Here is a 27,351-nt window from a genome sequence, read left to right as displayed (position 1 = left end):
ATGGTGTGGTCAGAGTCAGCTGATGATAACCTGAAAAACTCAACAATGCTAAGGCACCACAGATGCACCAGAATGGGTATATCACACGTTTATGCAGTTAATCAGTCTGTAGCAGGTGGGGATCATTCCTTGTACAATGTGGTCTCTCCCATTGCAAGTTAAACAGGCCAGCTTTTGGCAGGGGAACAAGTTTAAATTGGAGTGGCAGCCTCTGCATTATAAACATAGAGTGTCGCACTGGGCTGTTTACTCCTGGTGCTTTTGGGATAGGGATGGACAAGCATATAACACACCAATTCCTACTATATGTTCAGATGTAGAAGCAACAAAATCAGTATGTTGAATCGGCTCATAGTGCCCAACCTACAGACCATGCTCTCTGCCCTCCCCTCCTGTGAACTGTGCACAAAATCCATCAGTTGAATCTGGGTGTCTCCTCTGCCTACAGGGCAAGGCTGGATGATGACTCCATGCCTATATCTAATAGAGCCAAAAAGTTGTGGTGCCTCCTCACACCAGGTCCCCAGGATACTCAGCTAAGTGCAATGGTCTTCAGTCCTTACTGGGATTGGAAGACTTCATCCTTACCTCTAACTATGTTTTTCCTTAAAGCAAATGAGGTCAGGGTAGAAGGCTAGGGAGGGTGTAGAGAGAGACAGCAACTCCACAACAGTAAGCAAGGCACATTTACTTTCATTTTCAAGCAGTATGACAGCTGCTCACAGTTGCCCCAAACAGATTTTTAATTTGAAGTTATGTATCAGCTTCGGACAATCCCTCACTCAGCAGCTGCAGCCATATTGCTTTCTGGGTGGGCTTGCCTCTTTGTTGACACATCCCTTTGCTGCTTTGTGATAACATGCCTTCTTCCTCTCACCCAAGGGAGAATAAACAAAAATCAAAATAATATTTGGGCAGCTTGTTTCTTTTTCTTTCTTTTAGTGTGGTAAGAACACTTAACATGAGATCTATCCTGTTAACAAATTTCAAGTGTGTAATACATTATTGTCAACTGCAGGCACAATGCTGAACAGCAGATCTCTAGAACTTATTCATCTTACTTAACTGAAACTTTATGCCCAGTGAGTGGTACCTCCCCATTTCCCCCTCCCTCCAGCCCTTGGCAACCACCATTCTACTCTTTGATCTTATGATTTTAACTATTTTAGATACCTCATATATGTGGAATCATGCAGTATTTGTCTTTCTGTGACTGGCTCTTTTCACCTAGTATGATGTTCTCATGGTTCATCTATACTGTCACATATTGCAGTATTTCCTTTTTTTTAAAAGGCTGAATAGTTTCCATTGTATGTATATGCCATATTTCTTTATTAATTCATCTGTCAACGGACATTTGTTTCCACATCTTGGCTATTGTGAATTGTACTGCAATGATCATGGGAGTGCTACTATCTCTCTGAGATCCTCATTTAAATTCTTCTGGATAAATGACAGAACACTGTTGATGAGAATACAAAATGGTACAGCTGCTGTGGAATATGGTATGGTGATGACTCAAAACATTAAAAACAAAACTGCCATATGATCTAGCAATCCCACTTCTGGGTATTTACTCAAAAGCATCATGAAGCTTGTTTCAATTTTCCCTGTTTTCTCTTAGCCTTTGAACGTTTATTAATAGATAGGATGCTTGCCTTTCAGTCGGAGTTTTCAATATCTTCATCACTTGCCGCAAGAGTTAGACAGTTTGGTATAAAGTCCTAGTGGATCTTCTTATATGCCCTAACCTGGCCTGTGGGGAGCCTTTTATTTTCTTTTTCAGAAGCCATGTCTCTATAAGCATACCCTCTTCATCACCAAAAACTGTCAAGAACTGTAATGGGTTCCAAATTTTACCCTACTTTCAAGCTAACATTAGGCCATCACAGTTTTATGGGTATAGAAAATGACTGAAGACTCCTTTGTCAGAGGCAAAGACTTTTTATCCCTTGTGACTCAGCAAGCAGCATGAGCCTCATGTTCAGAGTGATACCACTTGCTCCTGAATTCCTGTGGGAATGATGATACAAAGGTGACCTAAGTGATTCTATAGAATAGCTGAGGAATCCTAAACTGCAGAAACCCCGATATTTTATAAGGGTTTGCAAGCAAATTTGCCACTCTTTGCCTCTAAGGGAGACATTGTCTTTATTATGCTAGACGGCAAACAAATCTGATCTCTGCGTTGGAGGTGACTATCTCTAACCTCCAAGGCTGTTTGCTATGCTGACATCCTTGAAAAGATCAAGACTCAGTCCCTCTGCTTGCAAGAGGAGGAAATGTGAGAGACTGAAGGAGTATTGTCCTAACACAAGAGCCATCTCACAAAAAGACACACTCTTCGCTATATAACCCATTAAGGAATCCCAGGAAAGGAATAAAGATCTGGCCATTTTAGCCCACCAAGTAAAATCTCTAACAAGCCATGTATGATTTAGGACTCCCTGTGGAATGGGCCAAGGCTTTATTAGGCCTCCATCATGGTTCACCTCCTCCCTTCACTGAATCACACGTTCTCCCTTCCTCTTTTCAGATGTTGATCCCTAATCTCTAACCCATATGTAATACTATAATCCATGCTCCATGTCTGCTTCTAGAAATCTCATGCTGTGTCATAGCTATAGGCCTTTGAGTCTACGTGCTCCACTGAATTAAGTCTATTACCACTCCACCATCCACTTTCTATTTTTTCAGAATTCTAATATATCACTTATTTCTTATTTTTTTCTCTCTAGGTAATTTGCTCTTGAATTGTAATATATTTTTCCACTCCTTGTTGACTCTTTTCCTGTTGTTATTGTTTGAAGAGACAAATAGTGCATATAATTGACTGCCATATTTAACTGAATATTTCAGGCCTAATTTTAGTTTTAATGTATTTTTTTTCAAAGTCTTCTTAACTTTTCTGTATTACTTCACATAAAAAAGGCTTTCTTTAAGTCAGAAGTAAAATAAATATATAATATTTTATTGTTATTTTCAACAAATAAATATCTTTCAAGGCTATTTTCTTCTTTCCTTTTGTGGGGGTCTACTCCTCGTATACTATAAATTAGATGAATTGATTTATATTTGTTTTCTTTCTTTTTTTCCTATATTATTTGCCTGTTTTATTTTGTGCTGTGTTCCCTGGCTGTGCTAGCAGATTCCTTAGGTCGTGCTTATCATTAGAACAATAAGCCCACATTCAGGGGAATCTGGCCTTTCTGAACCCTGGTGCTGCTACTGAGGCCTGAGGCTTTATGCTTTAAGAGTTGCCTGAGATGCAACTACCTCAAACACTAACCTGCATTCATGAAAATGCAACAAAACTAAACTTTAGAAACGGGATTTTCATTCACATTCTCTGAAATTTTATGTTAAAAACTATTTGTAAAATAGCATTTAAATCAAGCTAAAATATATCATTTCAAATAACAGCTGTAATTCATTTATGGTTTTTAAAAAATTTACATACCCTTAATTCCAAACTGTGGAAATATATATATGTATATCTCACAGTACCTGACTGTAATATATATATTATAATATATATTAAAATATATATTATATATTATATATAAACACACTGTAATATATACAATAATATATATATATACAACATATATCAATAAAATTGATACTGAACCATTATATAATTAAAGTACTTGCACAAATTACACAAACATCTTACTGATTCGTTTGGTAGTTTCCTTGTGATAATCCTTACATGTTAATTTTTTAAAAATATGTCTCAGGGATTATCTTCCTATTTATGTTTAAATTATTCAAATCTCTCTACTGCCAATTTATTATTGACAATAAAAACAAAATGGTAATTTAACATTAATAGCATCATTTTTGTATTGAAATAATTTACAGTTAAAATTCTGTTTACTTCTTGAAACTACATTTTGCAATGAATAGAAACTATTCAATTAATAAAAAATGTATGCTTTTGCTCACTATTTTGTGAATGGTGGGTGAACAAAGATTTGCTTATGCTAGTGTCCAAAGTACAAGAAGGACTCTTAATCATGTTAATATAAAACAAGAAATAATGTCTTATTGAAATAGTTTAGTTTGAACTATAAAGCAGAGAACTACAAGCTATCTTTAGATAACTGGTAAAAAGCAAATAATCAAAAATTTGCTGACAAAAAAATTACTAAGATCAAAAACATTATGACTTATCGGCCTCATATTAATTTGGCTCCAAGATTTAATGTAAAAATATACATAGTCGTAAATTATAACTCTGAAATTTTATTGTCAACAGTTGCAATTAATAATACATTGATTACTTTCATTTCAAATACATATAAAATTTGTAATGTCTTGAAAATGTAATGCCACAAAAATTCTCACATTATCTTACTTATGTGTATGATCATGGTAGATACTACAGGAACCCATTTTACCTATTATCTTCTAGCTAAAGTTCTAAGTAGGTTACTCTGCCAGAGTGTAGTGAAATTACCATGTTCTTCTTAGAACAATGATGAATTTTGAAAGTCAAGTAATAAAATACAGTCTCAGGAAGGTTCCAAAGAGAAAATCTTGCACAAATAATCAGCAACATTTAGGTTCAGTAAAGAACAATGTGAGAGTCTAAAAAAAGAAATGTCAAAATGATGGGTAAGCTCCCTAGACACCTACGTGATTCCTATTTTTAGCCATTCTAAAAGAGATAAAAGCTTGCTAAGATTAGATTTCTTTTTCAGGCAGCTTTCTTTCCCTAAATGAACTGGATATTCCAGACCCTCTAAAATACATTTTAGGATTTTGTTCTTAGTGCAGTTTTCTTTGTAATGCAAATAGGGATGGGCTCATTATGGAAGTTTTCATTAATTAATAAGAGACCGGAAAGATTTTTTCTGGGAGGTATTTGGTTATTGTGTTTGTATATGCCATTTGATTTATATTTGGTCTTTATTGTAGACATAGGTCTCTTAGGCCTTGTGGTATATTTTCATTTCCATTGCTATGAACATAATTGAAAAAGAAATTAAACAGAAGCCAATAATAAACCACACTCTTTGGTAAATAACTTAGATTCCCATTTCAATATTCTTTGTTCCTCTTATCCAATACCATTCACTTAGCAAATGAAAATTTTGCCAATATTAGAACTTTTCATCTAACATTCCAAAACCTTGCAGCCACTTTTACGGAAGTAAAGGAGATAAAACCATTAGCTTTAAAAAATGACTAACAGTAGCAGTTGGATTCAAGTGCTAATCCCAGATATGTAGGGAACATAAACCTGGATATGAAGATACATAGGAACATTTAGCCCTTGCAGACGGGAGCTTTATTACATTTTTCTACAGTGTTCATTGAAGAAATTCCTTCATCTTTTCTAATGCTACTAAACCACGATTCCCCACACTCTTGTTTATGGGAAGGTTCTTTTTTCATTGACCCTATGCTCCTCCTTGCCTTCTTTTCTTATCCAACTGCTCTGCTTTCCTGCCTCTATCTTTGTGCTACCATTTTCCTTCCATGTGCTTTCTGCTTACTGTTGAAAGAAAGCTGTGTAAGTAGCCTGAGAGAAAAATAATAATAATTAAAAAATCAGCAAAGGCACAGTTTAACTTGAAGAAGTATTATTTTTATTGCATAAGTAAATGCATTAAAATAACAGATATTATTTTATCTGTTGTATTATATGATCCTACTTGTTGGCCTGAGGAATTATTCCATGTATTAATCTCTGCATAATTTCTTTAGTCACTATAGGCGGTCCACACGGAAAGAGCCTAATGTGGTCGTGAGACCAGTATATATGATGGTAATTTTTTTATTGACACGATTATGATTAGCATTACCTATTAGTATGATTATGATTAGCATTACCTATTATGATATTTATATCATATTGAGACCAATAATATGAAGGCCAGGAAAATTAAATTTCCTGTGGCACTCTGGAGCAAGGAAACAAAACAAAAAATGAGAGGTCAAAAAAGACAGGGTATGAATCAAAGTGGGATATTACTCAAACCCAAGCTGGTAGTCAAGTAGCCAGCTATTTAAACAATTTAAAAAGACAGAGTAATTTTTATTTAATGTTGTTTTAGTCTAATATATATAATTGGTTTTAGCCAAAAGATGGGTTAGAAATCTAAATGATACATAATTGGTTTGAGGCAAAAGACGGGTTAGAAATCTAAACGAGCAAGGCATTTAAAAAACATGAAATTTTTGCAAATCATTTCTAAATATGAAAGTTACTAGATTGAAGAAAGCTCATCAAATATTGCAGTATGATCTTGGAATACAGTTTAAAGTGCTTCATAGGCTCTACATACTCATTAATACAGATGGTAATTATGAATGGAGAAAATGTAATAAGAAAACATGATTTTTCTGACGTAAAAACAGAATAAACTCAATAGATTTTAAGGAAAATGCAAGAGGAAACATTAGGAAATAAACAGTCTTGATGTTAAATATTTCTTAATAGTAGTTTTAAACTACCCTATCATCAGAAATGCAAAGTTACTAAATTCTAAAATGTAACAGTGTAACAGAAGAAAATAATGTTTCATCTAGAATATGTAACTATATTGAAATTCCCAAAAATAGTATATGGGGCTTTTATAAACAGTTTAACTTTAAACACGTTCTCTGTGAGGAAATAAGGATATAAAAATTTTGTTTGTGAGCTTTTTAAAATCAATAATAAAAACTTTAGTACTAGAAACATATTAAAATATAAGATAAAATAATCAAACGGGTATTACAGTAAAAAGAATTTAAAAATCTAAATATTTACTATGTTTTAAAAAAGAATAAGTCAGTATGATTGGTTGCATATGATCACAACATTGTGAACACATTTATATGGTTTTGCATTCAATTATCCAATACAAAAGAACAAAACTTCACATCTGAAGCAAATTTAATGATCTCTTGTGAATAATACTAAAAGTGTTAAATGCCAATAATTAATTATTTATACTGATAACAAGTATGCCAAAAAACAAGATTGGCATAGAAAATAATAATTATATTAATTTTACAAAAATAACTGCCAATTATATTATTTCTTTAACAGTTATAAAATTGTACTCATATGTATATATTGCATGGTATTTTATCATCTAATTACTGTCATTTTCCACCAAAGTGGACAATAGTTATTAATATTTTACATTAAACCATTGTCTGAATTTCTCACTTTATCTTTTTTAGCTGATAAATAACTAAACATATAGATCTATAACTAAACATATACAGAAAAATGGAAGCAAAGTAATATATCTGACTATTCTGTGACTATTCTCATTATAAAAGTAACTTAAAATTTCCATTTAATCAAATTCTATATAGAGTAGAAAAGTGAATAGAGTATGTCCAGCAGTATACGGAAAATATGCTTATTTGAATATTTAAAATAAAATGCTCTCCTCAAACTCATCAGAAACTAGCTGGAAAAGACATATAAGGAAATGAATTGGATAGTGGCCTATTTAGCATCTGATGTGAGCAACACTTTCATAAACAAGAGTCTAAGGGAAGTGCCTTTAGTGGGAAAACTCCCTTTTGGTTACTACCATCTAGAGGGCTCTCACATTTGTTGGTGGCTTCCTAGACATTCCAAATTCTAATTCCCTCTAATTCTCTCCTACTATCCCAGCATTGTGACTTTGGTGCAGAGCATGGGATTAGATTAATCTGTGGTTATCTGATTCCAAATCAAGAGGGACAGATAGATGGCATCAATTTGGAACCTTTTGAGCTATTGAGAACATAAAAACTGCATTTCATTTTAAATAAGAATAAGGTTGCTTGCAGCCCCAATATTTTCTGGCACAATCTAGTGAATAAGAAAGAAGATCATAACAAGAATAGAGTAAAAACTATGAGGGACATAGATATTGATCTGGAACTTGAAGAATTAGTTATAATTAAGTAGAAAGTAGTTCTATAAAATAAATTAAAGGCAACATTACTCTCTCATAGAAATGATACACCATGAAGTTGTACTGACTCTCTCAGAGAAATGATACACCAAGAAGTTGTACTGATTATTCGTAAAACTCATTTTGTCCCCTTAATTAATCAATATATTAAGTAATGGCTAAAAAATAATACAATGAATGATAAATTTTAAATAGTAACAATTATCTTTAAACAAAATGTTCGCAACAAAATAAAATCTTTATTAAAAAAAATACAAGCAATGGAGAGTTATCCAATTGTCTTAAGAGGCAATTAAAAGCCACAAGAACTAGAAATACACAACAATCTGAAAGTATTTTTTATTAATATGCAGTCAGATTTATGAGAGAAATAAAAAGAAAATATGAAGAATGGGAAAAAGAAGACGCAATTGGAAAGGAAGCAAAGTTGTATAAATGAACTACAAATAATGGATAACGACTCAGTGATTAGATTAAACAATAGATTAGACACAGTGGAGGAAAGAACTAATGAAGTTAATGTTAGATCTTTAGTAATCAGCCAAAAGTAGGTTAAGATACATGTAGGAAAGAATGAGAAGATCTAACACATCTAATAATAGTTCAGAGAGGAAAGATTTTAAAAGACAATGGACTTGGGAATATAGATGAATGATCAGATTGAGGAAGCATACCAAGACCCAAACCTATACCTAGATTCAGCCAGACCATGAAAATATATCATAACCATAATTGTATATAATATTTTTAGAGTTGTTCTCTCAAGTATTCTGAACTCTGATGAAAACATATCAGTAGAAATAATGGAGACATGTTAGGTACATCTGTTCCCATTTCTCTAGATGCCAATCATTTTAGTAGGTGAATCACCTCATTTATGAAATATGTAATATTCCAGCACTTTATTTTATATCCAATTTTTCAACATTTCTTAAGGAACATTGTAGAACTGTGTTCAAAAAAGAGATCTACCAAAAGGTTGTAAGCACTGATTGATAAGAACTGGCAAACTGCAGACCATTACTACTGTGAAATTGGTTCAGATTATACCTTCATGGACTATGTGATAAAATTTATGTAGCTCAGTACTCATTGGGCTTTTCAGAACATCTCATAAAACTCTCAGGACCATGAAGTCTAATCTACATCATCCATTTTTTTTAATCAAAGGAAATGCAACAGAGATAATTTAGGATAAATGAAAAAAAGGAAAAGAATTACAAGTACAAACATCCTTTGTTTAGAAGCTAATTTTGAATTGAAAATTGGCTTCACTAATGTTTTAAGTCTCCCTAATATTTCTGTAATCTTGTTCAACTCATATTAGCTGTTTAGTTGCTATCGCTGTGTAACAAATTACTTGGACACAGTAAGTGCAAACTTTTTATTTTTTTCTTTTTTCTTTTGGAAAGGATTGTGTTGGGGAAAATGGAAGCAAAGACATATTTAGTACCTAGACTGCCAGGTTATGGTAGAGACACAAAATACTCACCAAATATTTCAGTGCTTTACATTTGCCAGAGTTTATTGCAGTTAGTTTGAAGCCACCTGAATTAATGTGGCTAAAGGCTGGTGATTGTGTCACCTTCAGGCTAAGGCACATAAAACCAATGTCTGGCCTTTTTCCTCTTTCTCTGTACAGCGCCTATGGTGGCAATGACACAGTGGAACTATAATTATGAAACAGTCTGAAAGAACAGTTACTGCATGGAATAAAGTTGCTTTGTAGAATCACCAAATCTGAACTGGTTTTCTCTAATGAGAAATATACTTTGGTTTTGTTCTGCCACTGAAATCTTAGCATTTGTCTCTTAAAGAAGTTAACATTAATTTTCCTGATTAATACAAACCTTTACAGTATTGAATCTAAAAAAATGCCCTAATTTGTCCACAGTTATGAAAAATATATAAAAATTTGATTGCAACTTAAGGTAACCAAGAGTATTATCTTTATATAATGTGCGTATTCTTTCTAAAGTTTTACATATATTCAAAAAATTTTGCTACATTTAGAGTCATGAATGTCCTTAAACTTTATTGCCATTTACATTTTGGGAAGAATGCAAATGAATGAAAAACAGATATACTTTGTCTTTTAAATGTTTTATTAAATAATTTCTTATTTTATACACAAAAGTATATAATTCATAAATTGTCTGCTTAATGAATATTCTCCACTGGGCACCATCATGTCACAAGCATGCTGGTCATGGCTCAGAACATTATTCAGCACCTCAGAGCTCTCTTGTACTCCCTGCTGTCACTATCAAGCCCCAAAGATAACAACCATTCAGATGTCATAACACTGCAGATTAGTTTCACTTGTTTTTATGTTTTATATACACGTAATCATACAGTACATACTCTTTGTGCTTGGCCTCTTTTCCTCACAGTTATATTTGGGAAATGTATCCATATTTTTCAAGATTACTGTAGTTTGTTCAATTTCTAGATTTTACTTGTTTTATAACTGTTTTTCTAGATTTAGTCAATAGACACTGGGTTGAAACTAAAGAATATCTGCAGTAGGGTGGATGTCATGATTTGTTATCATGATTATATTCAAAAAAATACTTTACGATATTTGATAGTAATTAAAATAAAACTACTATCCCCCTCTAATCTGAAAGATTAGAAACAACCAAATTCTAATACGTAGTAGATTATTGAAAAAAAAAGGTATATTCCACAAAATGTTCTATTATACAATTGTTAAAAAAAGGAAAAAGAAGTTTATAAATAAACTTATAACATATGTATGAAGTGATAGAGCATAAAAATCCAAGAAATTATTAATTTGAAAAAAAGCCTATACCTTCAATCTAAAGATATTATGTTATAAAATTATAAAAATATATTATATTATAAAAATATATTATAAAAATTATAAAACTAAACTTTACTCAGTAGGATTATATTTCACAGTAACATTAGTCTACCATTACTAAAAAAGCTTTCACCATATTGTAGGATGATGTTAGGGGATAATTTTCTCAATGTAGGAGAAAGAGTGACATGGATATGGAATATGGGAAGGCTAGAAAGAAGCAGAGGTGCTGTATTGCAGATGGGAATTTCAATATAAATTCATGATTTCAGTACACACAGATAAACATCTATGTATGTTCTTATAGATGCATGCATATACACATGTGCATGTATATTTCATAACTCTGTTTGCTGAAAGAACCTAGAAACAATGACTTCCAGTAGTATCAATAGCAATGGACATACCTTGACATGCTTTAGATTTCTAAATTCTATTCCTTAATAGAAATTCCAAAGTACCTTGGAGAGATGGCTGAGTTTAGATCTCAGGCAGAGAAAGTACAAGCACAAAAGCCCCATCCTGTTGTGCCAAAAAGTAAGAGAGTTTTCAAAAAATTATGGGGCACTGTAAAAATGACACATGAGCTAGATTTAAGGGGCTCCACTTACTCAAATCTAGGACAAACTGAAGTTCAACACAGATAGCAACAGTTTAGGATTATAACCCACTGATTAAAACATAAACCCATGAGTCCATCCAGATAATAAATAAATGAGAACAAATAAATAATAAATAGAAGATAGGTAGACAGATACGTACATACATAAGAGAGGAAGAACAGCTCTCCATTACAGTAGAATACCTATTATTAAAGGACTAAGAAAGAATTACGCTAAAAACAACTTTTTTTGAAGGGGTAATAATGTATTTATGCATTAATTATCTATGGATATTAAAACTACAAGTTAAAGATTAATGGAGAGAAGAATATTCACATAGTTCCAAAGTGCATGCCTTTATATGTATATATATATATATATATATAGAGAGAGAGAGAGAGAGAGAGAGAGAGAGGGAGAAAATGATTAAGAAAACATCAAAATTTAACAGTTGGATAATCTGGTGAGGAGTATAAATCTGGGGATAACGTTGCAAGTTTTCTTTAGGTTAGATATGATCTCTAAATAAAAATTTATGAAATCATTTTGTAAACTTCACTCTCTTCAATTTTGCTTTGCTTTAGAATCCAGGGTCTAAATATTGAAAAGAAGTAAAAATAGAAAACAAAACCACATTTCTATCGAAAACAAACGAGTTTGATACAATTCAAATCAAAATACTAAATCAGATATTGCGATTTGAAACACGCTAGAATATGAGATGAATTTTTCATTTTACTCTTGGATGATGTGATAGGACAGTTTTCTATTAGGTGTAAGCTATATTGATGACTCACTCCCTGAGAACAGCAGTGATCTTCGCACATCTGAATGATTCATATTTGCATTAAAACTACAGGTTCCATAACGCACTCAGTTAATTTTGTGCTCCACAGGATTTTAGATTTACTTTACACCATAGTTTCTTTGATTTATTTTCTATTACTAGCACTTTGTATCATCAAACTTAATAAAATAGATTAAGCTAGATATGCTCCTCCTCCAGAACATGTGCTTTAGGAGGGATTTATTAAAAGCCATATCTGTCTTCAAATATATATTCAAAGTTCAGAATGTCATATAAGGAGTAATTTTACTCAAATCCTGCAATTCTTCAGAGGCTTATTTGATTGTATATTTCTTTTTTTTTTTTAACATTATCTCATGCTCAGAAAAGTCGCTTTTTCATTTAACTTTACTAATTCACCACTTTCCTATACAAACTGGTTTCTATGGTACTTTCCCTTACAATTTTCAAAATCATTAAACTCCCCTCATCATACTTACAATAATTAATTACCTAAAATATTTGTATTGGATTTAAGTACAATAGTATCAACACATTTATATATAGTAGATTCTAGGTATTTGAGAATTTAACATTTTTTCCTTTCCTTTTTGACCCTTTTGAGTAGTCTCAAGATAGGTGAGATATCCTTGTATACAATTTATAATAATGTTTGGAATTGAATTATGTAAACCATGAAGTTGGTAGGTGTATGCTAATTAACTAAAATTATTTTGTATATTGATCGCCTATTATTTTGCAGTCTGTTGCTAACTGCTACTCACATGCTTTGTTATTTAGTCCACCAGAATAACCTATGGATTATTATTGATTTTATATAATAATATGGGAATTGATTAAAATGTGTCATTTGTTTAAGACAACAAACGGCAGAGATGAGCTTGGATTCAAGTTTTACAGGTGATAGAGTGTAGTTCATTAAGATCAGGACCCTGGAGTCAAATTTCTTCAGGGACTTAATACTACATCACTATCAAATAGACAAACTTCTGCTAGTATCTATTCTCTCCCATATTTCCTCCCCACATTGCTCTGGACTTTCTTTCCTCTAACAAAATGTTTATCATTTTACTCCTTGAATCTACTTACTATATACAATTCCCATTACATAGGGTTAAAGTATTTTATGCACTGTCACTGAATAGCCCCTGTATATCTTATTTTAGAACCTGAGTCTTTATAGAGAAAGACATGTCCAGACAATTCCTCTCATGACTTTGAGACACTTATTTGCCTCTAAAACCCTGCAACCTGTTACGTTATCAATCAAGACTATATCACTTATTTCATCAGAGATTGGATCTCCTACTCATAAGCTTCCTTAATATCCTAATTTGGAAACCACCCTGGAAGATTTGAAGATGAAGTAGGCGATACATCTGTTTTTGACTTGAAGATCATCTTTAAAGTAGTGCTTTAAAATAGGTTAATTTCCTGATTCTTGGCTGGGTATCATGCAGTCATGAAATGGACATCCTGAATATAGTTAAGTTCTATAATGGATATTCAGAGCAAAGCATAAACTGTTCAAGAAAAGTCCTATTGTTTAACACTTCTCAAACTTCACAGATTCATCCTTGGCCCATCTTCCCCTCAGCACTATAACAACTTTCCATTTTGGAAGATACATATTATCTGGAAGAATGATAAATTCTAAGGATATCTTAAAACATTCTCCACTATAAACATCATCTAATTGTTAGCTATTACTGTTTAACAGACCGTTCTCAAGCTTATAAATTGAAAACAATAGGAATCTAAAAATAAAATGAATGAATATATCAAAACAGAAGTAGAGTCACAGATATAGAAAACAAACTAGTTGTTATCAGTGGGGAAATGGAAGGGAGGAGGGGCAAAATAGGGGTAGGGGATTAAGAGATACAAACTACTATGTATAAAATAAATAAGCTGCAAGGATATATTGTACAGCACATGGAATATAGCCAATATTTTATAACAACTTTAAATGAAGTATAATCTATAAAAACATTGAATCACTGTGTCGTACACCTGAAACTAACAAAAATTTTTTAAAATAATTTTTTATTATTTATTCTAAATCTATCATCAGCCAAGTAGAGCTGCTGATCTTGTCTGGGCTCATTTGTGAATATGCAGTCAGCCATTGGGTAGACTGGGGAACCTGGACTAGGATGGCTTTGGATGTAACAACTAGGCTTTATTCCACATGATCTCTCATATACCAGCAGACTTGTCAAGGCTTTTCCTCATGGCACTGTCAGGATTCCAAGGAAGGATGTAAAAATGTAAAACCAGTCATCAAGCTTCTGCTTACAGCAATTTGCTACTCTCTACCAGCCAAAGAATATCATAAGGCTAAACCTGTAATCGGTATGGTAGGACACCAGAATAAAAGTATGAATGCAGGGAATAAATGAAAAAATGAGGCCATTTTGAAATTAAAATCCATCACTAGACACCTTTCTTAAATTCTTACTGCTAATGAACTGAGATCTGATCACCAGACTTTGATGATGAGGTCCCTTAACTTGGCTAGATTTCAATTGACTTAATTGTATCTGTGAAACTAGAATTCTGCTACTCGAGATCATATGTGGTCATTTAAATATTGTACCTTCAAACATGTAAGAAGTTGTTCCAACATTTTCTACTGGACCACATAGAGGTAAATAAACCCATTTTAGGTTAGGGGTTAGGCAGCTGGAGGGTTCTGTAATTGACTCTTGTCTATGTAACATTGATTGATTGATTGGCATCCCAAGTTAACAGTAGGAACAGTTGAGAGCCAAGATTACCAAAATTTTAAAAATAAATTAGGAATCCAAGGAAAAATCAACTTTCCTCCATAATACTTTGAAATAAGAACAGGATAAATTCCCTGGTTTAAATGACCAATTTACCCACATAAAAAGAAAGATGACATGACATCCCAGCTTTCAGAAAAGCAAATGTCAGCCTCTCTTGTTTGTATATGTATCAAAATGCTAAATATTGGAAATGGGCCTTAAGAACAACTAAAGATGGATGTTATTGGCTGTGACTGCTATCACCTTTCTTAATGTAGAAATGTTCCTTTTTATTTCTTTTTTGGACTCTTACACATATTGTGGCAGTCAACTACATATTTTGTTACTTGGGGCTGTCCTGAGATTTCACCCAGAATACAGAGATACTATATGATAGCTAAGGTAAAGACAGAGTATTATCAGATGAAATGAGTAAAGGTTTACATAAGATACCTCTAATAATATTAAGGCTATGGAGGATAAAATTATGTAGAGTTGTTTAATTCTGGAATATTTTTATCAGCAATTGAATGGGAATCCAAAAATAAATGAGCAATTTTGATTTTACCCACATTCAGTATCATGCAAGATCTTAGCTCTTAGTTCCTTAAGCTTCTCATCTTCAATTTCTTAAACTTCCAGAGTGTATCAGTAATTCCAACCTGTGATGGTAGCCTAGACCTTATCATGAGAAGCAACTGAGCTTTTTTGGAAATACTAAAACTCTCTGGTTATTAAACAGTTTTTCCAAATTCTAAATTGAGTTACTTATACTGAATCTATTACTTGACCTTATCAAGCTATTAAATGCTGTTTACAGCCTTGTCTGTTGTATGCCTGTGTCCCTATCTCACCTGTCTTTACTTCCCTCCCTTGCTTTTTTGGTATAGTATAGTATATCACTTACTCAACTCTTTTGACAGGGTTTTCAACAACTCCCTGTACTACTAATTCTGTTTCCATGCCTGACAAAACCCCAACGTTGGCTTAATCCAACCATTTTCTTTCCAAACCTAAACCCAGGCTGCTTTCCACAACTGTAGAAAATCATAAAGGTATGAAGTTGATTTCCTTTAAAAATTATGGTTTCCAAACAGTTGAACACACAGTACAACTTAGCTATCCTTATTCTGCTAGATTATCTATGAGATATACCACTTATTTCAAAATGTTTCATTTTCTTTTCCTATCTGTAAGTTGTTTCCTGAATCTTATATTTTTTTTTTGTGAAACAGAGTTGATAACACTGACTTTAGAGTTAATCATAAAAAGGTATTCACAAGATTTTATACACAGCAGCATTTTTAAGGGGGGTACTGAATTTACAATACAGGATAAAGTCTTAATAAGTACACTGGAGATGAAGATGAGACTCTCTGGGGTTAGGGTGGATGCACTTAGTTATACAAACATAGAGATACTTCTGATTAAGAAGACAATGGGGAGTATGAATGGTGAGGATAAAAGAGAGATGACTTTAGAAGCAGGGAGGAGCTAAGCATTCCAAGGATGTTTGGACATTACCTTTTGATTAGATTAAGAAAATATTAATAATAATAATATCTAATTTTGAATTTTAAACATTTGTGTGTCTACCTGATGTCAGATTATTAAGCAAGGTAAGAAGCAAAAAATAAGAATTTAACATCAGAAAGTCCTACATTCCTAGACTTGCAACCTAACATCATCATGACCTTGGAACCACATTACTTGAACTCTGAGAATCAAAGAAGGAAAAGGAAGTGAATATGCGTTAGGTACTCTTAAAGGTCATACGACCTTTAGTTAATTTGACCTAATGTCTGAACATCAACTGAAGTAGAGCTAGGAAGAGTGAAAAATATATTAAAGCTTAATTTTTAGGTCTGTTAAGAAATACACACATGCTATTAGTTTACATAAAACTTATGCCTTTATTATGTATGTCATAGGGAGAAAATAATGAATAATTGTCCATTATCTTTAAAGCCAAGAAAACTAAAATAAAAGAATAACCTGTAGCAAGTCAAGAATATCCTATTTGTTTATTGATACTTTCCTTTTAAGAGGTAAAAAATATTTTGAAAAAGAAAGTAAAATCTATAATAAGCATGTAAACAGGTAAATAAGTAACAAATTCATTGTCCTTCCTTTCATGCAGTTTATTAGCTTGCATTTTTGCTGTTTGACAAACAAATGCAAACTAATTGTGCTGTGAAATCAAAGTGACAGTTTTAATTATCTTACTTGGTTTCTTGACTCTTTTTTGCTTTAGGAGAAACTGATGCAATGCAGCTTAAAAATCATTAAAAATTCTTAATTTGCTTAAGTGGTAATCACTTTTATAATTTTTAACAGATAGAATGCCATAAAAATAATCCTAATAATCTTAATCTTAATGAAGAATTTGAAAAATTGTTTAAAAGACTAATTCAGAGTTACAGACTTCTGAGAAGAGAAATGGTTATATAGTGGACAACTGACATATACAGGTTATGATCCCAAGTGACTTGTTTTCAAAAGTCACAACATTAACTACGACTTTAATTGCAAGTAATTTCCTTGCATCAGTCCTTCAGAAACTTTTATCAGGCCCTGGTGTCCTGCCAAAAAACAGCTGCCTGTATGCTTGAAACAAATAGTATTTTTTTTTTCAATTTGTTCTCCTTTCTTTCTCTTTCTCTCTTTCCTCACCCCACTCTCTCTCCAGTTACACCAATAATTTATTTAGGCAGTTTCTTACACACTGGCCAATCAAAAATCTATTACCTTGGTGGAGGTAGAGAGGTAAAATAGCTGAGTAGGCCCACATTGTCTCTAGCATACTTTAATATAATATACTTATTTAAAATATGTTAAATGACTCATCTTTACTTGTGCTAGTAGACATTTTGTGTACGTATTATATACTGAAAATTATCAGTTATTCTGAAGTGAGTCCTTGTGACATTGTTTTGAAAAGTGCATGTATCATTTATTTTATTCTTCGGTTATGAACTCATGGCTACTTTTACATCTACTTTATTATCATGAAAGAAATCCCTTCAAAAGACCTTTCCACCTCTTGGACTGCTCTTCTTTATTTCAACACTGGGGTTGTTTATTATTGCTGAGATTTTTTTTGAAGTTTCTTCACTATTAGAAGTTAGAGCAATAGATAATTTAAAATTTTTTTTCTATGATATTTGATTTCCCAAGTTCTAGTCAGGCTTCATGTGCACTTGCTTAATTCTTCAAAACTGCTGGATGGGGTAACTACTTTAGATCAACTTTTCTGACAGTTCCATTTCATCGACCTCAAAACTTCTCAAAAGTGACAATCATCTTAAAATTAAAGCATTCCAGTTTTCTGCTTATAATTACTATAAGGCATTTAAAAATTATAAATCAACTTAACGCTGCAAAATAATACATGGATTTGCTTTGACCATAAGAAAATATGATCATCTAATTCCATGGAGCTGAGCTTTTACATATATCCTGAAAATTTTACTTCTTACATTCATTTTACATTGAAATAACTCTTCTATTTTATGTCGTCATTGCTGAACAATGCCAGTAGGTTGTTTTATGTTTGGTTTTTGTTTGTTTGTTTGCTTCTTGGTCAGTAAATAACAACCAGGACAATGTACCAACTTCATCAAGTCTTTGCATTATATTTATGTATCAAGGACATGCAAATAATTCACATTTGAGCAATAGAAATTTTAAATGTTCAACTAAATGAGATAATAAACAATTCCCGTTCCTGGAATAATCTAGTGGACAATGAAATAAACAGAAACTATTAGCCACTGCTTGATACTTTCAGCTTCTATACAATTTAAAGAAATTAATTTTTTGTGCATTAATATTGCCATATATCCCAGTAGGTTGTATCATTCAGCAGCTCAGTATTTTAAAATAAATGTACCACTTTCCAGTTTCTGAGAGGTTTCTAGAGGAGTGTTTTCAGGATGAGATATATATAACATTTAGCTCATTTTCAATATCTGATTAGGATAATTAAACCCAAGGGCTTAGGACTCTATATTGTAGGTAACCAAAATAGGTCACGTTATCTTTGTATTTCCATGTGCATACACTCAGTGAAGGCAGGCTTACTGTAAAAATATCAAACTGGAAGGCTCCCTCCACCACCAAAAAATATTTTTTATCAATTTACACCATATATAAAAGCATAAAGGATTGTTTATATCCTCACATCATTTGCTGTACTGGAAAATGTGAATATTTTAAATTTAATAGTATTAGTGAAAATTAATAAGTTTAACCTTAGTGTATAATTACCTGAATATCAGGGAGTTAACCATCTTCTTATGTATAGTAATCACGGCTATGTCTTCCATAAATTGGCATTTTATGCATTTTGGTCATTTTTCTATTCATTTTTCCTTCTAACTCACTTGTGGCAGCTCTGAAAAATAAAAGTATTATTATAACTTATTTGGCAGTCAAAATATGACAAGTCGTGAACTGTCCTAAGGCTATTTGCTATCTTTTAAAAACGCGACTTTTTGTAAGTATTCATGGATTCAGTGTAAAAATATAAATGTGTTTCTTTAATACATGGTACTGTGCACCTTGCTGGGGACTGTATATATGATTTTTCTAAAGCCTATCTCTCAAAATAATTTTTGAATTCCAAAACACATTTGGCAAACATGAGTTCAGATAAGAGAATTAATTAAGCCCATTAAAAATTCAGAAGCAAATGTTAACTTTATAAAATATTTTCCTGGCATTAATAGAAATTTTAATTTTTGTTTCTTTTTTGACTTAATATGGATGTTAGTAAATCTTAGTAAAATATTTTCTAATACAGACTATTTTATTCATTACTAAAGCAAGTCAAACTTGGTTAGGATTTTTTAAATCTTTGAATTGAAGTATTTATACACAAATACACACGTATAGGTGTTTATATTTTAAACTCTTTATTGATGTTTAGATGTAAGAGGATAGCTCATTAATTTTGACAAGCTAAAAATACATAACTTGCACCCAGATTATGAAACAGAATATCACCATAGTACTAGTGCCCCAGAAGTCCACCTTTGCCCACTTCTAGACAATAGCCACCCTGCTAACCCTGTCTTCTAATAGCAAAAAAGTTTTGGTAATGCTTATGTTATTAAATATGATACTGTAACTTCTTCTCTGTCTTGTATGTATGTTTATTACATTTCATGCTTTTGCAATTCATCTGTTCTCACATGTATAATTAGAATATGTTCATTTCCATCACTATGTAGTAGTTTGCTGTGGAGCCCACTGTGTGAAAATACAATGAATTTTATTGGAAAATATTTTGGGAGAATCTATGAAAGCTGAAGATATGCATATTCTATAACTGTGAAATTCCACTACTAATTATATACCAAACAGAGATGTACTCGTGTTCAATGAAATGTATATTTTGAAATTGGACACTGTAAAATAGCTGTATTTTTGAGTACCACATAAAAATTCATCAAGATCTGTTTGTAGTATCTCCTTTTGTCTAGATTTAATTACTAAAATTATGTTGATTTTGTTAAATAAATTAAGGAAATATGTGTATTTTTTAAATTTACTCTCTTTCTCTCTCTCTCTCTTTCTCTTGAACTGGACCAAATACCATTCTGATTTTGTGTTGCTTGAAAGTTTGATAGAGTTCATGTGTGAAAATATCTGGGACTGGTGCTTATAGAATCTTCTCAATTACTTGCATAGAACTTTTCCTCTTTTTGTTTTTGCTTCTTCTGATATTCATTTTTGGTATTTTTTCCTAGAAAATCACAAAATTCATCCATGTTTCCACATTTTTAAACAAGGAAGTATTTTCTTTTTTTTTTTTTCTGGTTATAAATTTATTTATTTCCTTTTGGCTGCATTGGGTCTTCGTTGCTGCGCGTGGGCTTTCTCTAGTTGAGGTGAACAGGGGCTACTCTTCTTTGTGGTGCACGGGCTTCTCATTGTGGTGGCTTCTCTTGTTGTGGAGCACAGGCTCTAGGCGCACAAGCTTCAGTAGTTGTCGCACGTGGACTCAGTAGTTGTGGCTCACAGGCTCTAGAGCACAGGCTCAGTAGTTGTGGTGCACAGGCTTTGTTGCTTCGCGGCATGTGGGATCTTCCCAGACCGGGGATCGAACCCGTCCAATCCTTGGCAGGCGGATTCTTAACCACTGCACCACCAGGGAAGTCCAACAAGGAAGTATTTTCTAATATTGTTTTTTGTTCCTGGATATTTCAGATATTTTTTCCCATTCTCAGTTAGAAATTTGTCAATTTTGGCCTTCATTATTTTCTGATTTAATAAGTAAATGGGTTATCTATTTCAGTCATAGTGTGTTTTTTAAACCTAGTTCTTTGATTTTTTTATAACTCTATATTATTTTGCTTTCATAGTAATTCTTTCCTTGGATCCGATATATACTTATCTCTAACATTTTCCAGGTTTGAGGGTTTCGTTATTTCTCTGATTATTCCTTTATTTTATCTCCCTCTTCTGTGCCACAGTGAACCATGTGTCACTATGGAAATTTCATGAAATTGTTACAGCCAGAATTTTAAGCTAGCATATGAAGGACATGGCACTAGAGAGTGAGCTATACTCAAAGTCAATATTCCATAAATAGGGGGAAATGTGTGTGTGTGTGTGTGTGCATGTGTAGATGTATATATGGTCACTGAACCACAATATAACCTATCATGACTCGTGTGTAGGCATATGATATAGACATTAATATCACTATGTCCATTTTACAATAAGGAAATTGATGGTAGAGATGTTAGCTAATGTTATTAAGTGTTAGAACCAGGATTTAGACCTACATGGCAATGTGATTTCATATCCTTTACCAGAATTTATAGTTTAATTCAGAGTTCATTAAAGAGAATCAAACATACTTAAGAAATTATTCTTTTGCTCATAAAGCATGATGTATGGGTACAGAAAAAAAAGTTATTTTCTGTACTTAAAGGTCTTAAAATCTGTTTTCACTACAAAAGATAAATGTGTGCACCTGAAAATATAAATGTAAATTAATATTTGAATACTAATTTGCAATAGTGATAGAAGATAAATATAGGAACAGAGTATGGTCAAACTAGATTTAGACTGCAAAGTGGATTTAAATCCTGACTCTTCTATTCACCTTTTTTTTCACTTGACAACTGTGTTTTAGTGCCAGTTATTTGCCAGGCACATTTCTTGGCACTAGAAGTCAGAAGTGGCTAACAAAGAAAATCTGCTTTTGTACTTTCTAGAGGGAGGAGAGATGAACAATGAACAAATAAATATATAACATACCAAATGACAGTTGGTGCCATGAAGAAAGGTAATGCAGGGTATGTATACAGAGATGGCAAGGTTCTATTTTATATAAAGTTAGGAAAGAGACCACTCTGATAGGATGACATTTGAGTGAAAACCTGAAGAAGGTTGAGAAACTTGCTGTATCTGGCAGAAAAGTGTTTTAGGCAGTGGCACTATGATACTTAAGCATTGATACTCTTGACCAGACAGATTGTGTTCAAATTTTGGTTCTTTCATTTGCTATATTATCTTGGCAAGGTTCATAATTTTCTCTGCATCTATTTCTCCCAACGGGCAGTACATCTAATGGGTTGCTTAGAGTATTAATTTATTAAGGACTTAAAGCTCAGTGCCTAGCACCTACTAAGTACTCAGAGATTTAATTGGTTACTATTATTGGTAGAGGAAAACAGCAAGAGCCAATAGCTCTAAAGCAGGAATGTACTATTCCAGGATCAGTAGTGGCAGAAAACTAGTGGCAGAAAATGGGGATGGGGAAGGGAATGGGATGGAGGAGAGACTAGGAATGAAATCAGAGCTTGCAGAGAAGCAGATCAACCAGAGTCTTGCAAGCCAAGGTAAGGATTTGGATTTAACTTTGAGTATTAAGGAAAGCCACTGGGAAATTTGAAGCAGAAATATGACATGATCTCTTCTGCTTTATGCATATGTGAATGACTTTCACTGTGTCCTGAAAATGCAATGTAGGTTCAACATGTCTAATATCTGTTACCAAAAAATCCATAAACTTCAGTTTCTTTATCTCTGATAGGGACATGATATTAGTGGATCTCTGATAGGGCTGTTTAAATGACAGAATGATATTAGCCGTGTAAATGAGCTAAAAGTCAGTGTTACCAGGCTTCCTTTGGCAATGTTCATGGATCACTGCTTTGGTTAATGGTTGCTGAGTCCACCACAGAAGTTAGTGTTCATTAGAACAATAATCAACTATTATCTGAACTCAAATGGGCAGTTCTGTTGTTTTTGCTTAGGGTGTTTCATTCAGTTTTAATCAGATGGTGACTAGGATCTCCAAGATGATTCTACTTATTTGTTTGGCTCTGAGGCAGGAAGGTCTAGAAACTTAGGAACACCTGGGATGCTGAGATGACTGGATCTCTTTCCATGTAGTTTCAGTGTCTCTTCCTCTCCATTTGGCTTCTCCACACACTCTATCCACATGTATCTACAACTGAGAAGCTGAACTTCTTATTGGGCAGCTCAAGGCTCCCAAAAGTGGGAAAGTAGAAGCTGGCCATGCCTTCTTGAGATTTAGTCTCAAAGTTGGCACTGTTTCTTCTGCACTCTCTGTGGGTTAGAGTGAGTCTCAGGGCCATATCAATTTCACTGTGGCGAAAGACCACAAAAGATGGTGAATACCAGGAACTGTAGTTCATTAGGGGACATTTTGGTTCAAGAGCTACCACAGTCACCATGCACCCCAGGTTCTCTTTTTATCAAACAGGCATATCTATAACCTCAGTGTTTCACTAACCCTATGGTTATAAAACATTGGGGAGGAGATTAAATGCCTATGAGTGTTTTATCTTATTTTAATTTATTTTATGTTTGCAGAAAAGAATGTGGAAGGCACATTCTTTGTTTTATGATTAGATAAATTCAGAAAAACAGAAGATATGTCAAAAAGCTGTTTGATAAATGTATGCAAAATTATTACATGTGGTTCAGAGAAATGACAATAAAGTCAAAATAATTAAAAATAAAAATACCTTTATTTGTTTCCCCCTTCCACTTTATCAAAATGCATGTACATTATGCACCTGTCAGCATCAGTCTGCATGTTAAAGACCATCTGCTTAAAATTATCTTTTACTAGAACTAAAATATAGTCAGGCTTCAGAAGAACAACATGGTTATTCTCTTTTATGCTGTATATTAGTTGCAGAAAAATTTAAAGTCAATATGTCTCTTTTTAACTTGTCAAAATTATTTACTAATGCACAGAGATATAATCTAATTTTAATTTTTCAAGATGCTTTTATTTTCAAGCATAAAATAGTGTCCTGGTTTCCTGAAAGAACGTTTTCACCTTTTGTAGAGATCAAAATGGTCTTGTAAGAAAGTGAATGAGCCCAGCTTGCCAAATTATTATATCAAATAATAATAGTGAGCCTTTTTATGATCACCCACAGTGAGCTGCCTGTGCCTAAGAACAGCTACACACATGTATTCTCTTCCTGGTGGGCTCAAATAAAAGAAAACCGGTAACTGTAATTCTTCATCAGGAGACCCTGCTGACTAATCTGATGAAGGAAGGAAATTTGTAAGGGAATGCTGATTCAAAAGGGAAAGTACTCGGTAGGATGTACTATTTTCTTTAAATGTCAGGAGAGGGACATTTATTTTTCTTGTGGACCAATATGAGAGAATGGGAGCAAATGGTGACTAATCTAGATATTCTGTTTTTACCACAAAAATTAGATTTGTTTGCTGACCTCTTTCAGTAAAGTCATTTTGTTCTGAATGCTAAAATGCTGATATCTTGAAAAAAGAAGTCCTATGGTTATTATAATATAGTAGTAATATTGGTAAGAACTTGCCATTTCTTTATGGCATAATTTATAATGGAAAAATAAGTTTTAACCCATATAACACTCTTAACCCATCTCCTGACTTCTGGGAACTCCAATTGTAATAACCAATCATTGTAAACGTTAGACAATTTCTTCATTTCTACTTTATAACCATCCCATAGTGTCATGCTTCTGAGCTTCATACCACTTTTGGGTTTGAAATCTCCCTATTTGTGACTTTGTTTCTCACTCGATAAAATATTCATATCAAAGTTCTCTGAATTTTCTTTTAAGTGCATATGGGAAAATGGTATATTCCCTATTATTATATAATAAAGTGGAAATAAGGAAACATTGATGTGGCTTAATACAGCAATACATGCAAAAAGCATAGTTGAAATAGGTGAGTAGATGTAAAGTCCAGGCTTACAGGTCAAGCAGAGCATCAGAGGTATAGTTGAGAGTCTTTGACACCTTTATTGAACCTGATGTGCAGATCCATGAAGAGCCTTAGCCCTTACTGGTATGACACTACTGTTTTCACTGTGTTCTGAGCCACATTTACTGAGATATCCAGTATCTGAGGTGCCCAGATGTATTAAGGGCTCCTGATGCAGTATATATCCCCATCTGTTTTAAGATGTTTTCTTCAAAGAATCTGCAAAGAGATTCCTCTCCTTATCTCTCTCTCTCTCTCTCTCTCTCTCTCTCTCTCTCTCTCTCTCTCTCTGTGTGTGTGTGTGTGTGTGTGTGTGTGTGTGTGTGTGTGTGTGTGTGTGTGTTTTCTTTCGTTTTTGCTTTTAATTCAGCTGGAAGGATTTTTTTAAGTGGTAGCTAGAGCCAAGGACAACTTCTGAATTCTAAAAGGGGCACTCTTGCTCAAACTTTCTCTTGACCTAAATGATGTGTACTCCTCACTCCAGCTCTGACCCTGATTGTTAAGCCAGAGAGAATTTCCCCAAGGTGGAGGAGGGAGAGCTATATGAATCCGTAGATTCAAAGATGCAATTAAATCTAGCTAAGCTCACAGAGTCTTTGATACAATTGTTATATTCAGGGGTTTCTTTCATACATACCCACACAGAGACATGCCCTTCATAAGGTACATAAGCCCACCTGTGTCCCAGGTGGGTGAAGTTATCTCAAAGCACTTCTCCATTTGCTATACAGATTATTTTTTTTCTTGTAACTTCTCCCACTATAAGTAAGGTCCATGAGGAAATGATTTTTGTCACCTTTTTTTTTCATTGCTGTCACTCCAGAACTTAAAACAATGCTTGATGCATGATAGTTTCTCCATAGTTATTAATTGAATGGATTGATAAATAAATGTCTCAAAATTGAGCTTAATATAATGCATTATTGGGGTGTAGAAGGAATGTAGAGAGAGCAAATTCTATGAACTGAGTATCAGAAAATGTTTTCAAAAGCAGTTATTAGAGCTTGTTTGGCCCCTTAACATATATTTAAAACTCACATTTACTGTTTTCCGATTACTTATATGCGTTTATTCCACTAATTGTTGAAAAATTTCTTGTGTTTGAATTTATCAAGCATCTGATATCTCATAAATATTGACTATTCAACTATATCCTGCACTAGAGAATGTCATCAATATTAGCCTTTATTCAAAATGCAAAGTGCTTGAAAATTGTATTTCACTCCTTCACCTCTCCAATTCTACTCCATATAAACTGCCCACTCATGTTTTCTGTAGTTGGATTCTTGTTAAATACACTGTTAATCCAAGAGTCCCAGTCCTTAAGCTGAGAGCCTCTAACCCTTTAATTGAACCTGGTCTAAATTCAGGAAGAACCTCATTGACTGTTGATGGCACTGCTCTGTGAGTGGAGAGTGGGGGTGGATATTGGCTTGTTAAACCCTATGAAATTCTAATTGGTGGAATTTTGTGTCATATTTGGGATATATTTCAGAGAAGGGTAATCTCCACAGAATCTATGTTCAGCATTGTCATTTTACCTGTAAATTCAACCCTCAAAGAAGTGTTTTATCAACTACCTCCCTGTAAGGCCTATTTATCATGCTATATAAATATGTGAACTTATCAGTAAAGACTTTACTACTTATACTCATTCTAAATGCTGCTTTATTCATAGACCTCAAAGATTTGAAAAATACAGATAATATTACTATACCCACTAGCCTAATTGCTGAGAGGCATATAAAATGATTCATACCTTTGTGGATTTTTACTGCATAGTTTCTACTTTTATGCCATGTCCTTCCACTCAGAAGGAAGGAAGATGGAAAATGGTGTATAAATCCAAAATAATTGCTTATGTATATGCACACACACATATATGTATATTTGTATATATATATATATGAAAGCACACACATATTTCTTTGTAGCTGACTTATCTATCATTGTAGAGGTTAATTCTTAATGTTTCATCCTAGAGTCACTCTCTTTTAACTTTTTAAACTCTTTGTTCAAATGGAGACTCAAAGCAATAAGAAATCAAAATTCATTATATATTTTTCATATTTCAGTTAGTAATCCACTCTAATATGCATTGGGCTGTCAGTTTTAATCTGAACCTCTTCATACGTGGAGAAATAAAAATTATTGGAAATGAAATATTGCAAAGTGT

This window comes from Balaenoptera borealis, assembly GCF_965194805.1.
Source record: "Balaenoptera borealis genome assembly, chromosome: 18".
In the NCBI taxonomy this organism is placed as follows: domain Eukaryota; kingdom Metazoa; phylum Chordata; class Mammalia; order Artiodactyla; family Balaenopteridae; genus Balaenoptera; species Balaenoptera borealis.
The sequence above is the reverse complement of the archived record's forward strand: the minus strand, read 5'-3'. Positions refer to the sequence as shown.